Here is a 13,754-nt window from a genome sequence, read left to right on the forward strand (position 1 = left end):
ATACTTATAAGGTCCCAAAAGCGAGACCAATTGGGTATGCCAATGCTTGTTTAAATGTCTGTGCAAGTCTGCTGGCTGCGCCCCCGAATTCCTTCAAGTACACAGTTATGTATAACACAGCCCAACAGAAAGCGTTTCACTGCCCTTGAAATAATGGCAGTGTCAGTCAAGGAATAACTCAAACTACATTAAACCCTAAATGTACACTCCAGAAATGGGTCACGTCTTCAGGAAAACCCATAGAACAGCCTCACACTTAGTTACTTTCATAGTAGAAATCCTGGGATTGTGGTGGTAACCATTTCTACAGCTGTATAGAGTGGCCATGCACTCACCGCCCATCGGTTGCAATCACCACAGTCGTAGAGAGTGCTGTGCACAGCATGTCTCCTCACTGATGTTATGCGCGTTGCTAGGCATGATTGGTACGAAGGTATATGTAATCAGGCTCAAGATACAGAGCCGCGGGAGCGACCACCAGGAAGGACATGTGGCCTGAAACTGCCAGCATTCAATTTTACACAATTTAGACACAAGACTCCACTTTCCAGGTTCTGGAATATGACGAAACAACAATGCTCTTCATAACAATTGTTTGCATGAACCATTTCCTATGGGTACAAATTATACAAAAATACATAGTGCACAATGTTGAAAATTGTTTTTATTTTAGCAAGACCACATTTGGGAATTGCATGAATTTCAGTGGTGTAATTATGATCTTGTCCATACCTATCTATGACGTACCCTGTAGCCTAAGATCTGGTTGCCTCCTCAAACTGTCTGCGACATATACCCTTTAGATATCCTATGACAGGGTGAGAGTGTAGATACATTCTATAACTGAGCACTCACAATACCACTGCACGACAGATCAGGCCAGAGGCCTCCTTGGCTCACTTTAAACTAGCTCCTTGACGTGGAATTACTGATAATACCATGATTATGCCCATCTGCATAATTAAGAGTAATTTAGAGGAACAATTCCACCGTGAGAGCACATTTAGTGAGCGCAGGCTGCTGCTTGTGCTGCTGTTCATGTTATATTGCAATTAGCTCTATGTCTTAGTGCAAAATGCATTCTCATATCCATTATGGATCCAGGGCTGTATTGTGTGCTAAGAAACTACCGCTAAAAGCGGGAATAAGTTGGGGCAAAATCCTACCTCAAGTGCGCATTTAGTGAGCGTTAGCAGCTGCTCGTGCTGCTATTTGTTGCATTTAGCAATATTTCTTAGCACAAAATGCATCCTTGCATACGGCTTTATTGTGCTAAGAGAATAGGGCGAAATGCACAATTACTCTTCTTATGTAATTTTATGTTACCTTGCTAATTTGGTAGGTAATTCCTTGTGATTACGCGACAGGGAGTTATACGTCTACCGTCCACCCCTGTGAACATCCCAGAAATTGGACAAATTGCACTGGCCTCTGGTTGAGAAGAAGGTGACCTCTACGGTCCTCTGTCTTTGCCACTGGTCAATCTTTAATACGTTTGCTTGGGCCTTCTTCATATCCACTCTCCTACTCGAGTACTAAGGTCTTCTGGTTTCTTCTTAGAGGTACCAACAGGATGTTCGGCTGACAATGGGGTAGTTTCTTTGATGATTCCGCATCCATACCCTGGAATGAAATCCATGAAGACCAACAGCTGCACATCAATTTGGTTGTTTTCAGAAAACGTCAGAAAGCTTTTCTTTCTGAAATATAGAGTAACTGTCGATTGTAGCAGACATTCCGCAGGACTAAGATACTCAATTTTAAGTGTCAATGTACATCACAAAATTAACAATCAAATCACATCAGGAGGTGAACCACGAAGTCATCGGCAGTGTAAAAAAGAAAGCACGCTTGCGACGAAAGGTCAGTGCAGCTCCGGATACTCATCCACTCTGCCTCTTTGCCTTTTATTCCATTAATCCATATCTTATTTTGCCATCCCTAGGGATACTTCAGAACACTGAAGTCTTTTTTGCTCTTGTAGGAATGACTGTCTTGGAGATTTTTATGAGGTCCAAAGCTTCCATGCTTCCACGCCAACAGTACCTACCCAGTTAAGAAAGATAACTGAGGCCCCCCAGAATTAATCAGAATCAAGTTATGTTTTCCCCTAAGTCCCCACCAGAATGGAGCTTCATGTTATGGGTGGCGCGCAAAACTATTTGCTGAAGTTTAATGCTCAAAGAAAATGTTGATCAAAATGTCGGAGACTATGACAAACATTTTATCAATGAATCCGGGTCAATAACTTTTTTGATACATATTTTTCCACAGAAGGACTGTTGATTAATATTTTTACAGAAAACATGCCTATTATATCATACTGCAGCAGAATTATTCATTATAATAGCTTATGGAAGCCTCTGTGCGAATTATGCTGTGCCAGATTATGCCCACATATTTCACAAGAAAATGTGTATTTTATTTACTTGTTTTCCCATCTACTCTCTTCCTGTCTTGCGTTCCCCTGTCTTTTCATCAATTCTGTGTCATCTCTCTCTCTCTCTCCTACTATTATCATCACATATTCCCTGTCCTGTCTCCCCTCAGGTGTCCTGCTCTGTTTTTTCTCATCTCTTGCTTGTCGTCTCCCTTTTGTCATCTTTCTGGTGTCCTTCATCTATCTTACATGCTTTCAATCACCTGTCCATTAAACCTTGCTGCTGTCTTTCTCAGATGTCTCTATCGCCTGACTCTAGGAAGCCACCTTTAAGAGAAAAATGCCGACCATTTGTGGTTGTTTGTTTTTAAGAGTCTGATGAGGTCCAGGCTTGATACTAAATTGGACTTTAAACAACATTTGTGATTTCATTTAGGACATGACTTTTCTACCTTTGCTTACTTTACTTAAGGGTCTGATTTCAATCTTGGCGGCTGAGTTACTCCGTCACAACGGTGATGGGTATCCCATCGGCCAAAATATAAATCCCATTATATCCTATGGGATTTACATTTCGGTTGATGGAATATCCATCACCATTGTGATGGAGTAACTCATCTGCCAATATCTAAATCAGTCCCCAAGTCAGGGATCATTGTGCAGCTCTAGAACACATTTAAAAATGATTTCTGTTTTTATTTGCTGTTTGAAGAATGTACCGATAAGGGCAAAAAATACTAGCTTTAGGTGATTTTGCTTATTTTTTACCAGCTGAGATATCAGAACATCGGTGGTATCTGTAGAAAACCGGTCAGGTAGCAACCCTACTCGACTCACTTGTTCTCCTTCTCTCACCTTTCTCTGTCGTTTTCCTTCTCTCTTGCTCTTTCTTTCTCTCTCACTTGCTGTCATATCTTTCTCAGCTATCTCCGTCTTTCCTCTCACACTTCCTCACATCTTCCTTTCCCTCTCTATTTATTTCCCTTTCTATTCCTGTCTCTTGATGTCACCTCCCCCTTATCTCCCTTTGCCTATCTCTCCTCCTCCGTCCTTTAACTTCTCTCACCAACTGGCTGGTCTCTCTTTTTTCTCTCATTCTGTCTCCATACCACTCCCTCTTGATCACCCTCTCTAACTTTCCCTCACCTGTCTCTCTTTCACCTCTCAGCTGTCTTTCTTGCCTGCCCCTTTCTCAGTCTCTATCCCACTCTCCTGCTCCCTCTCACTCTCATTTCCACCTGTTCCCCCTGTCATGTCAAGAATGTCCATAATATGCTGATAAATATCACTAATATGACACAGCTAACATTATATCAAGGATGGGCAGCAGACACCTTGATGTCATGGATGCCAACAATTGGCAAAGAATTACTACCATTATGCCAAGACCAGCAGTGCCAAATGTGGGCCTCATCACACCATGATTTCCAACAGTAAGTAAAGAATCTTCACCATAAATTGAGGGTCAGTATCAGACCTAGCATCCTTGGCATGGTTTGCTGCAAAAACGGCCCTGTAACAATAAAGGCCCCCAGGGCCACAAAACCGGCCCCCACCCTTGCAGCGCACCGGGGGATTGCCCGGTGCCTGCAACGGCCAGTCCGGGCCTGGATACAGGTATTGGACCTGTAACCCCACATTTTTAGAACTCTTCTGGACTGAGGACTCTGCCAAGAAGAGGATCTGAAGAACTGTCAGGAGGAGTACTGCCCCTTTGCTGTGTTGCTTTTCTGGGTTGGCCTGCAGTTGCTGCTTCTGTCTGTGAGCAATGAAAGAACTGGACTTTGCTTTCTGGAGTTCTGCTTTCCAAAGTTCCCCAAGGGCTTGTGTGTGCTTGCCTCCTATTGGAAGTCTCAGGGCAATCAAAAACTTCATCGGCAGCTCCCCAGAACTTCTCTGCTCTAAGTTCTGACCTGCCAAGTGGTGCCAACTTCAGTTCTGGGCCCTTGGAGGGGGTTTTGCTGCTTCAAGAGCCCCAGTAACAAAAACGGCCCCTCAGGGGCCCCAAACCGGCCCCCACCCTGGTGGTCCACCAGGGAAATGCCCGGTGCCCGCAATGGCCAGTCCGGCCCTGCTTGTGCAGTGTAAACTGGGCGAGTGAGCACCACTCCCCTGCTGCCAGCCAGCACCAATGCCCCACCCCCAAACACTGCTTGAGCTAGGAGCAGTGAAAAATAAAACGGCAATTCATTTTATTACTGCTTTATTTTTCACTTTTGCAGCACTGGTAGCAGGGGGGGTGACACTTCTCCATCCTAGTTGGGGGGGGGGGCCCTGCTGCTAGCAAGTACACCTGTAGAGTTTGGAAAAAGAGAGAGCATCATAAGCAACCCGACAAATGATGTTTTATCATGGGCTAAATGTCAATGCCACATCATTGTGGAGACGTACATGCCCATTATGAGAGTCTAATACAAAAGTGCAAATTTCATCAGACCAGCTCCGACTAACACTAAAGTGCAGATTTTCACTGACCAGCCCCGGCTCATGAGGCAAACACTAATGCTATTGGGGCACACCCGCGACAACAGTGCGAACGAGTCCCCTTTGATGAAAAGTAACTGCTGCATCTCAAAAACACAGTAGGTGAGAAAGTCAGACCTGCACCGCTCTACCATGACACAAGTGTCTAGAGGCTTGAAGTCCTCAGTCTTTGACATGGATGGATTTTATATATTTTCCTTGCAGAAGCTCTTGTATTGAATAAAACAAAGCCGGAGTTATTAGCGTTCTGCAGCAGCTTGCATTAGCTCCATTGTTAACTGTCAAAGGAAATGTCAACCACCGCAGCAAAAATAGATCCTTCCTGACATATTGTCTGATCTGCCTGTTTCAAAAAATACCCCATAAATCCTGCACAATTGAAGGGGAGTGATTTAGATCATACAAGAGACTGAATCTCTTCTCTATCACTGATTTCTTTTTTTTGTTTTCAGAAAAAAAAAATTGAAGGCAAGATTTTTTTCAGCCAATTAGCGAAAATGTTACAGTTGGTGCACTCAAGGCTTCATGTGCTCATTAAGCATGAAAACTCCTTGACATTTCTTGGTTGCTGTGAGAAGTAGGATTTATCTGCATGCATTTTATTTTATTTCGCAAATTTTTGACCTTTTCACCTTCTCTTCTGTCATTCGCATGTTTCCTTCTCATCGCTGTTTTTGCCAATGTAACGTTACAGACTGTTCGTTTATATTTTAACATTCCCACGGACCAATTAGAATGTTAGACATTAAAGCTTAATAGCAGTGCTCAATATTAAATTACCCAGAAGCTATAGACAAATTTAGCAAGTGATTGCGACTTGGCGAAAATGCCACATAATTAGTGATCCGGGAGTCAATAAAGAAAGGCACAGAGGAAGGAACTTGAATGTGAGGCAGGAAGTTAAAACTGACAATCTTCCTCAGAATTAAGAATATATGCATTTTTAATACATGAAATAAAATGTTAAAAAGGGGCATTTATTTAACTAGCTAACTTGAGATTTTCTTGTTATGGACAGATACTGCTGTTTTACCTTTGACATTTTTTTCTTTGGCAGTTTGGTTTGATCCTCTTGGCTGATGTTGAACTTGAAGAATGATGAGTCAAAGAAGGTCATGAATCAGACTTTTATAGTAAATTGTTTTGAATACCACATTTAGAAAACTTACATAAGGTTGAATTTTACCATTAAAACAGCCTGAACTGAGCAATGGGTTTGTTGTCAAAAGGGAGGTATAAATAAAATAACTTTGCCTGCAAAGTCAAGTGAAATTGAAAAGTTGTTTTCCAAATAAATTCGCACAGCCGTGATGACGTAAAAATGGCCTGCAGAAAAAAGATATTTTCCAGGAAGAGGCTTTCCATTACACGAATTGTGGGTCATCCTATTACTATACATAGATCCCTAAAATTATGTTCAACTGTTTTACCTTGTCTGCATTGTAGGCAACCGACCATGTGCAACTCTTTCATGTTTCAGCAACATAGAGCAAGTTTAAAGACAAATGTTAATCCTATTCACATCTGCATGGGAACACTTTAATACTTATGGGCCTGGAAATGAGATAGGCGTGGAGGGGATTAGCACATGCCAGGGCAAATATCGCATGAAGTTACAATCTCATCTGATCACGAGTTAAACATAATATTTGGGGCCTTATTTATGAAAAGTGACGCATCGCTGCGTGAAAACAGCGATGCGTCACTTTTCACTGCGCTCTCCCTGCGACATGATTGATGCGTCATATTTATAATATGACGCATCATGTCGCAAGGAGTTACAGATACGTCAGTATTTCTGACGTATCTGTAAGCGCAAAAGTCACGCATTGCTGGGGTGTGTCACAAAAGTGACGCAACTCCAACAATGCTTCCTTTCACATGGGGAAAGCCCCATGTGAAAGGGCTTGCGTCAGTCTTACGCCTGCTGTGAGGCAGGCGCAAGATTTTGACGCAACAGCATCCTAAAAGTGACGCAGTGAAATCTCATAGATTTCACTGCGTCACTATTACGAGGCTTTTTGCGTGTGAACGCCCCCCTTGCATACATTATACCTGACGCAGGTAAAATGTAGCGCAGGGGTTTACAAAGTGACGCATCTGCTTAGATGCGTCACTTTGTAAATAGTGCGCAACACGACGCATGTTTTACGCCGCCGATGCGTCACAAAAAGTGACGCATCCGAAGCGCAAAACACATGCACAGCCTCATAAATGAGGCCCTAGGTATTTAGCACGTGTATTCATCATCATCTTATTTCTTTATTCTGTTCTTTTAGAAAAAAACATAAAAGACAACAACCATTACATACAATAAACACATATCTTTGTTACAAATTTGTAAATGTAAATTATCATACCTCATAAAAACATAACGTATATAGATAGTCAAGTCTACTAGAACAGAGATGTATATCAATAATTTTACATGTAAAAACATTACAGACATAAACAAGCCATATCGCCAAAAAATAATTACCATCTATAGTAAAAGGCATAACAAATTAAAATATATCAGTTAATCATACCAAACCCATCAATTTTCTCAATCTGACAGCACCTGCAAGAAAACAAGCCACATAAAAAGAGGTGCTTTGTTCTGATAACAGTTCTAAGTATACCAAGTCAGGTTTAACCTGAGTAAAATGCTTCTGTTTTTAAAAGAGGAATAGTACATTTTTCATGCAAAAACTTGTAAAAAGAGAAAACATTATAAAAAGCAAGGTATCCTGGTCAAAGTTTATTGTTCCCGGGAACATTCTTTCTGCCAACCTCTTGGAACCATCAGGAAACAATTAACCGTATTGAATCCAAATCAAAGGCCTGTTTACAATGCACATTTGAACCGGCTTCTGTGGTCCTGTCGGAGGCGATCGGACTGTCGAAGGTCTCTTCGGATGCGGTCGGTCCGACAGCTGGATTACGGTGCATGGATCGTGTTCTCAGAAAGGCTGATGAAAGACCGCCAACTCCAACAGCTTTTCTCTAACCGGCAAGATGGTAGTGGAGACAAACTGCATCCATAGAGCTGTACAGAGATCTCTGACTGCAGTTCGGATCATGATGTGCAGTTCTGACGACCTGACCATGGCAGTATGGGTGGTTGCCTCGAGTCGACTGAAATGAAGGATTTGGGGTGCATCCTCACCCCAATTTGCTTCTCTCCTGCAGTCTCTACCATGGATCATTTCCTCCAGGTCCCTGCTACAGCTCGGCATTTGAAACCTGATGACAACGATCCTGTGGGCACCGGAATCTAGGTACGTCCTTTGACAGTATGTATCCCCATTGACTGGACTTTCCACATACTGCCACACTCCAGAAATGGGGTGTGGGGTGCACAAGGCATATCCCCACATATGTTATTCATGTGTGTACATGTCACATGTTTTCAGTGAGTTTGGTACACATTTGCAGCAACATATTCGGGGATATGTGTTATGTGCTCTGCCGTAGCTGCAACTGCCACTTTAGCAGCGGTTGCATCGTAATATGGAGAGGGAAAGCTTCCTGGCCTCGGCAGTAGGAAACGTCTCGCGAAGATGGCGGTCGGAGGGTCCATTCATCCAGCATCATAATGAGGCCCCTAGTTAACAGAAAACAATGATGCCAAGGTAGCCCAAGACTCAGCTAAGGGTCAAGTGCTGGCATAGTTTTCAATATGATATTTGGCCTGATGGACAATTTAGCCAATTACAATTTTTCTTTATTGGACTTAGAGAGATCCAGAACAATTTATTTGTCCAAAGATCTGCCTTCACAAGCTTTTATAGGTTGTCGAAAATATCAGGTCACCCTAGCTCAATAAAAGATCTCTTAACAGGAAAAACCAAGGAATTGTATTAGATTCATACAAAGAGTGACAGTCCTTTAATAACAAGCAATTAAATGTGGCTTCTGGAACAAGCCAGACCGAAATCCATTGCAAGAGAGGTCACTTTTAAGGATGTCAGTCGGAAAACCAACAGCCAGCTTTTCATGAATGATAAAAGAGGCAGGGCTTTTAGGGAGGCACAATACACTTCTCTGTAATTGGTTCTGCACAATTTAGAGAGAATAAACGCGAATGTATCCTTAAATAAGAGGCTATAGAAAAGTACATAATTTAGTGTGTCTAGGACCAATCACCATCACATGGCATTTCTTAAAATTAGTAGTTAAATCCAAGGAATCCACAAAAGCCACAAATCAATCGAATAAACATTGAAGGCCTAATGCCTTTTTTGCTAATGAGACAGTGCCATTAGTGTAAAGGAATGCAGGGCTCCATCGCCTACCAATGTAGGGTAGATCATGCCCAACAACAATCAAAATGTTTTCTAACTGATTATTATGTAGGATAAAAAGGAAAAGGAGCAAGTATACACTTCCGTTGAACCCCTCTCCTTAGCTTAAAGAATGATGAACATTCCCCTCCAAGCAAATGTCTCACTGAGACCAATACGTTCTGGTGAAGGTCTCATAGGAAATGTACACTCTTCATGGTCAACACCTAAAAGGTCCATAAAAGCTAAATGTAATGTACTCTTTTTAGCTACAATGTATTTGTCATGTCTAGACCTAATCTAAACCCACACTGAATGTCAGAAAGGGCCAGATGTACAACTGTTTTTTGCAGTCCCAAACGGGAAATGTGCCTAGTTGCAACCTCAAAAAAGAGTGGTGGTATTTACAAACACTATTTTGTGAGTCAGTGACTCGCAAAATAGTGTTTGTGAGTCGCTATTAGAAAGGGGCATGCCAAGCGAGTCCTTTCCTAATAGCGAGTCAGCATGTATGTACCATTTTTTTGTGACCACATTTGCGGTCGCAAAACACTTGCAGTTTACCACCTACTTCATGTTGATATAGGCCACTCACAAATGGGAAGGGGTCCCCAAACGACCCTTTCCTCTTTGTGAATGGATGCGAAAATATTTTTTAAGAGCAGGCAGTAGTCCCACAGACCACTGTCTACTCTTAAAAAATGAAACAAAAACATTTCATTTTTCTTTCTTGAAGGCATTCTGTTTTCCTTTAACGAAGATGGGATGCTTTTCTTTTTTTTAAAACTGCTTTATTGAAAAAGCAGTCACTGTCATGTCCTTCCGTGGTCTTGCTGACTTCCCCTGGCGTTTTGGATTCCTAATCGGTGTCAACAACCATGGCCAGTTGGGATAGACTGAGTCTCTTAGATGAAAGACAGATATAAGTGCAGCAATACATTATACACTTTCTGATTATATTACCTGACATTACCCACACAAAGTTAAGACAGATCATACTTACCAACAAGCCAGGCCCTCTCAGTGAATAGTTGTGACACAAACTCAGGTATAGTGCTGTTCTGCAGTAGAAAAGAATTACAGGCTGATCCAAGGAACCAGGCAGAGATGTTAGAGATATACAAATCTGGTAAGCAGGCAACTTGCACGTAGATAGAATGGAAGTGCTTCCAGTTACGGTAAACTTGTTCCCTGGCTTGCGGTGGTACCCCTTCGTATCGTGTGAAGAGTACGACGTTCAGCCCATCAAGGGAACGTGGATATCAGCCCTGCTCCCTGTGGACTGTAGTCTGATTTAGATTGACTTCTAGCCCCTGTAGCAGGCATTTTTTGCTTGCCCTGAATCCCGGAAAGAGATTGAACCCCATGTTAATTGTGTAGAAGATTGAGCTCCGTTTTTGTTTGCTCTGGTGAATTGTAAAATTGCAGGCAGCCAGTTGGATTTACCTTTCCTTTAAGATCCCTTCAGCTACTCTATATTCCAGGCTTGCAATTTTGATATTGAGTCTGAGCCCCTTCTGGTATTTACACAATTTTGTGTTCCAATATTTTCGGAGGAATCCTGTATCTATAAAGAATTACATCCACTGCTCCCTGAAGAAGGAATTCGGACCCTTGCCCTACTCCAAAATGCGCATCGGCGCTTCTTTTCCTTAACGTTTGTCTCTTGTGTTAATAGATATTGTATTCTTTGTTCTTATTGTTTTGTTTCATGTATCCCAGTATGATGGAATTTGTGTTGTGTTGTATATGGTTTGATTGATGCGTATGGGTATGTGTGGAATGAGTAGGATTGAAATGAATTCAATGTATATATTCGGTTTGGGGCTTAATGTATATATTTAGGATGTACAGATAACTAATGTATATAAGATATAAATAGCATGTGTAAAAAAAAAAATGTGACTCAATAAAGAACTGTTTATATAATTCTGGTGTGGGACAATATGTGTGCCATCAATGGCTCCAATCACATGTATTAGGCAAGCAAATCCATAGAAGTCAACCTTCACATTGGCTAAATCCTCACGTCTGGGGAACTGGATGTAGCTGTCAATTTATCTCATCATTGCTTAAAGCACAACTTGTAGTACACAACTGAACATTGGTTGTGACATACCACCAGATATTGCCATAGTGTATAAAAAGGAACCTGTGGCCAGAAAATGCAATACAGCCATAAGTTTCACAATTGGTGTGATACATGTGTGATTATTGTTGCAAGGAAGGAGATCAGGCTCGAACTGATGATTTAAATCCAGTATGGTTTGCCTATCCAAATAAAACTTCCTGATGATTTCCCTTTCTTCCGTGGTCTCAAGGTCTGGAAAAGGGTGGAAAACTGGAGGCTGTCATCTCCCCCTTTTCCCAGGATACCTATGTTTGGAGTGAAAACAAATTTAAACATTGGCCATAGTGTGCAGATTGACATACTTGAAGAGTAGGGCAAAAGTTATGTGAAAAAATATAACTGATTTCGAAAGCATTACACATTATTTACATATTATTTGTCTACTGTTCAACATCCACCAATAACCCCCATTATGGCCTTCACATGTGTCTGTAACATAAATGTGCAAATTATTCATCTAAAAATGAATTATTAGCACCTTAATATTGTTATTTTGGATATTTTCGGTCAAAATACTGTCCAAGGCGGTGGACAGTGCACCACGCAAATATAGGATTTGTGCATTGTAATAAACCACACAGATAATTTGTGGGCGATTAAATCAATGATGCCACAGCCATAGGACAACGTTAGTGATTGTGATAGTAGAGAACTAATGGCGGAGTCTTTTTCCACTGATTACAGTGTATGTTAGGACATGTATGCCATGGTTTGAAAAATACTTCACTTGCCTACTGACACTTCTGGTATCAACACCTCCTCCACTTTAGATGCTGTTTGTCACCTCTGGGTGCAATCATGCCAGGCCACACATGCGAGAGGGCCGCTGCCTTTTCTGCAGAGGAACTGGATATTCTGATTGATGAGGTTCTTTCCCTGTATGGCCAGCTCTATGGCTCATTAGAGGAACAGGTAACTATCTAACATACATATGGTACTCTGGGTAACTCCCTCTTTGCCATTTCCTCAGGATACAATGTGCCCTTGAGTTTCATAGTTAGGTCTATTTAGTTTTGTATTATGTGTTGGTCCCTACAAAGGACACTCTTGTTAGGGATTGTTGAGCACTATATATTGCGAATATAACATCACCATTAGGATGGTTAGTGTGTATAAACCTTAGATTCTGCTTGGCGTTTATGTAGCCATCTATGCATTAATTAATTTCATGGTACTTGTGACATTGATGCAACTCTGATAATGCTAAATGTGAAGACAGTTGTATAGCCTTTACAAAATGAGCTATGTATGTACTCTGTCTGAAGCAGATGAGGATGCTTTTAGTTATATGTACAGTCCCACATAACACTTAGCAAAAATCAGGACTCTCCAAACTGTTGTCTGAGAGTTAGCAATACCTCACAGACCCCTTCAATGTCCCCACAGCCTTTAGGTCACTTGTTGGACCACCCCAAACTGACATTTTCCATTTATAAATGTTGGAAATGTGCTTGTCATGTGACATCAGTATGCTCAGTTAGCAGAGAGCAAGGCCTGACAATAAGCTGTGCAAAGTCAAAACTAAGTGCCAGGCTGGGGCTGAGTCTCTTTGTCAATACAACTGATTCACAGAATTACATCCATGTTGACCTGTAGGTTCTTGGATGCGCACAAATTGAGTTGTCCCAAACAATTGTATCCCAGATTGTCATCACATGAACTACATTTGGAATGGGGATTGCTGTGACCCCTTGACCTGATACTTATGTTCATCGACCTACCTTTCCAAGGTGTGTGATTTCCTAATGACAGGCCTCTCACTTCCACAGATCTGTTTTCAATATTTCAGTATTGCTTGCACTGTACAGTCCTATCTCACATGTGACGCATCAACAGTGCAGATAGTTGGTTACTTCATAAAAGGTGTTGTATGGGTGAATCACCTGCTTTTTTTATATTCAACCAATCTGACTGGCCATACAATGGCATGTTGATATCATCCCTGTAACAGTGCCACATATGGCAAAACGTGTGTCCTGTGATTCAAGTAAATGCCACACATCCTCCATCACCCGTAGTACGATATCCCATCTATCAGTGCACATATTCACACATCCCCAGAGAGCAAGCTCTCACTGAAACACATGGCAGCACATTCACAGGTTAGGTACTAAAACATTACTCCAACTCTCTTTATATATTAGTCATATTACCACCATCCTCAACTTTAAGTTTTAATCCTGGCAAGGGAATTCGGTAATAAAATAAGATATTGGACATTTCTGAGCCAGTTTTAGAGTCTATAATCTGCAATTATAATTGTCCTGATTGATCTCAACTTTTCTTTACGTTTGTATTGTTTCCCTCCTCCCTATTGCTCCACAACAGGTGTTGGTCTGCGCAGGGGTGTTGTTTAGCAGCCCAATGATGAAGCATGCCACAAGTTTCTAGGTGAGGGCAGTTTTTCAAACATTGTGCCTTTGCCACTTGCTCCTATAGCTCCATATTTTTTTACTCCTACTTCCTTTTTTGTGTTGCTACATGTGATATATAG

This window comes from Lissotriton helveticus, chromosome 12 (genome assembly GCF_964261635.1).
Source record: "Lissotriton helveticus chromosome 12, aLisHel1.1, whole genome shotgun sequence".
NCBI lineage: Eukaryota > Metazoa > Chordata > Amphibia > Caudata > Salamandridae > Lissotriton > Lissotriton helveticus.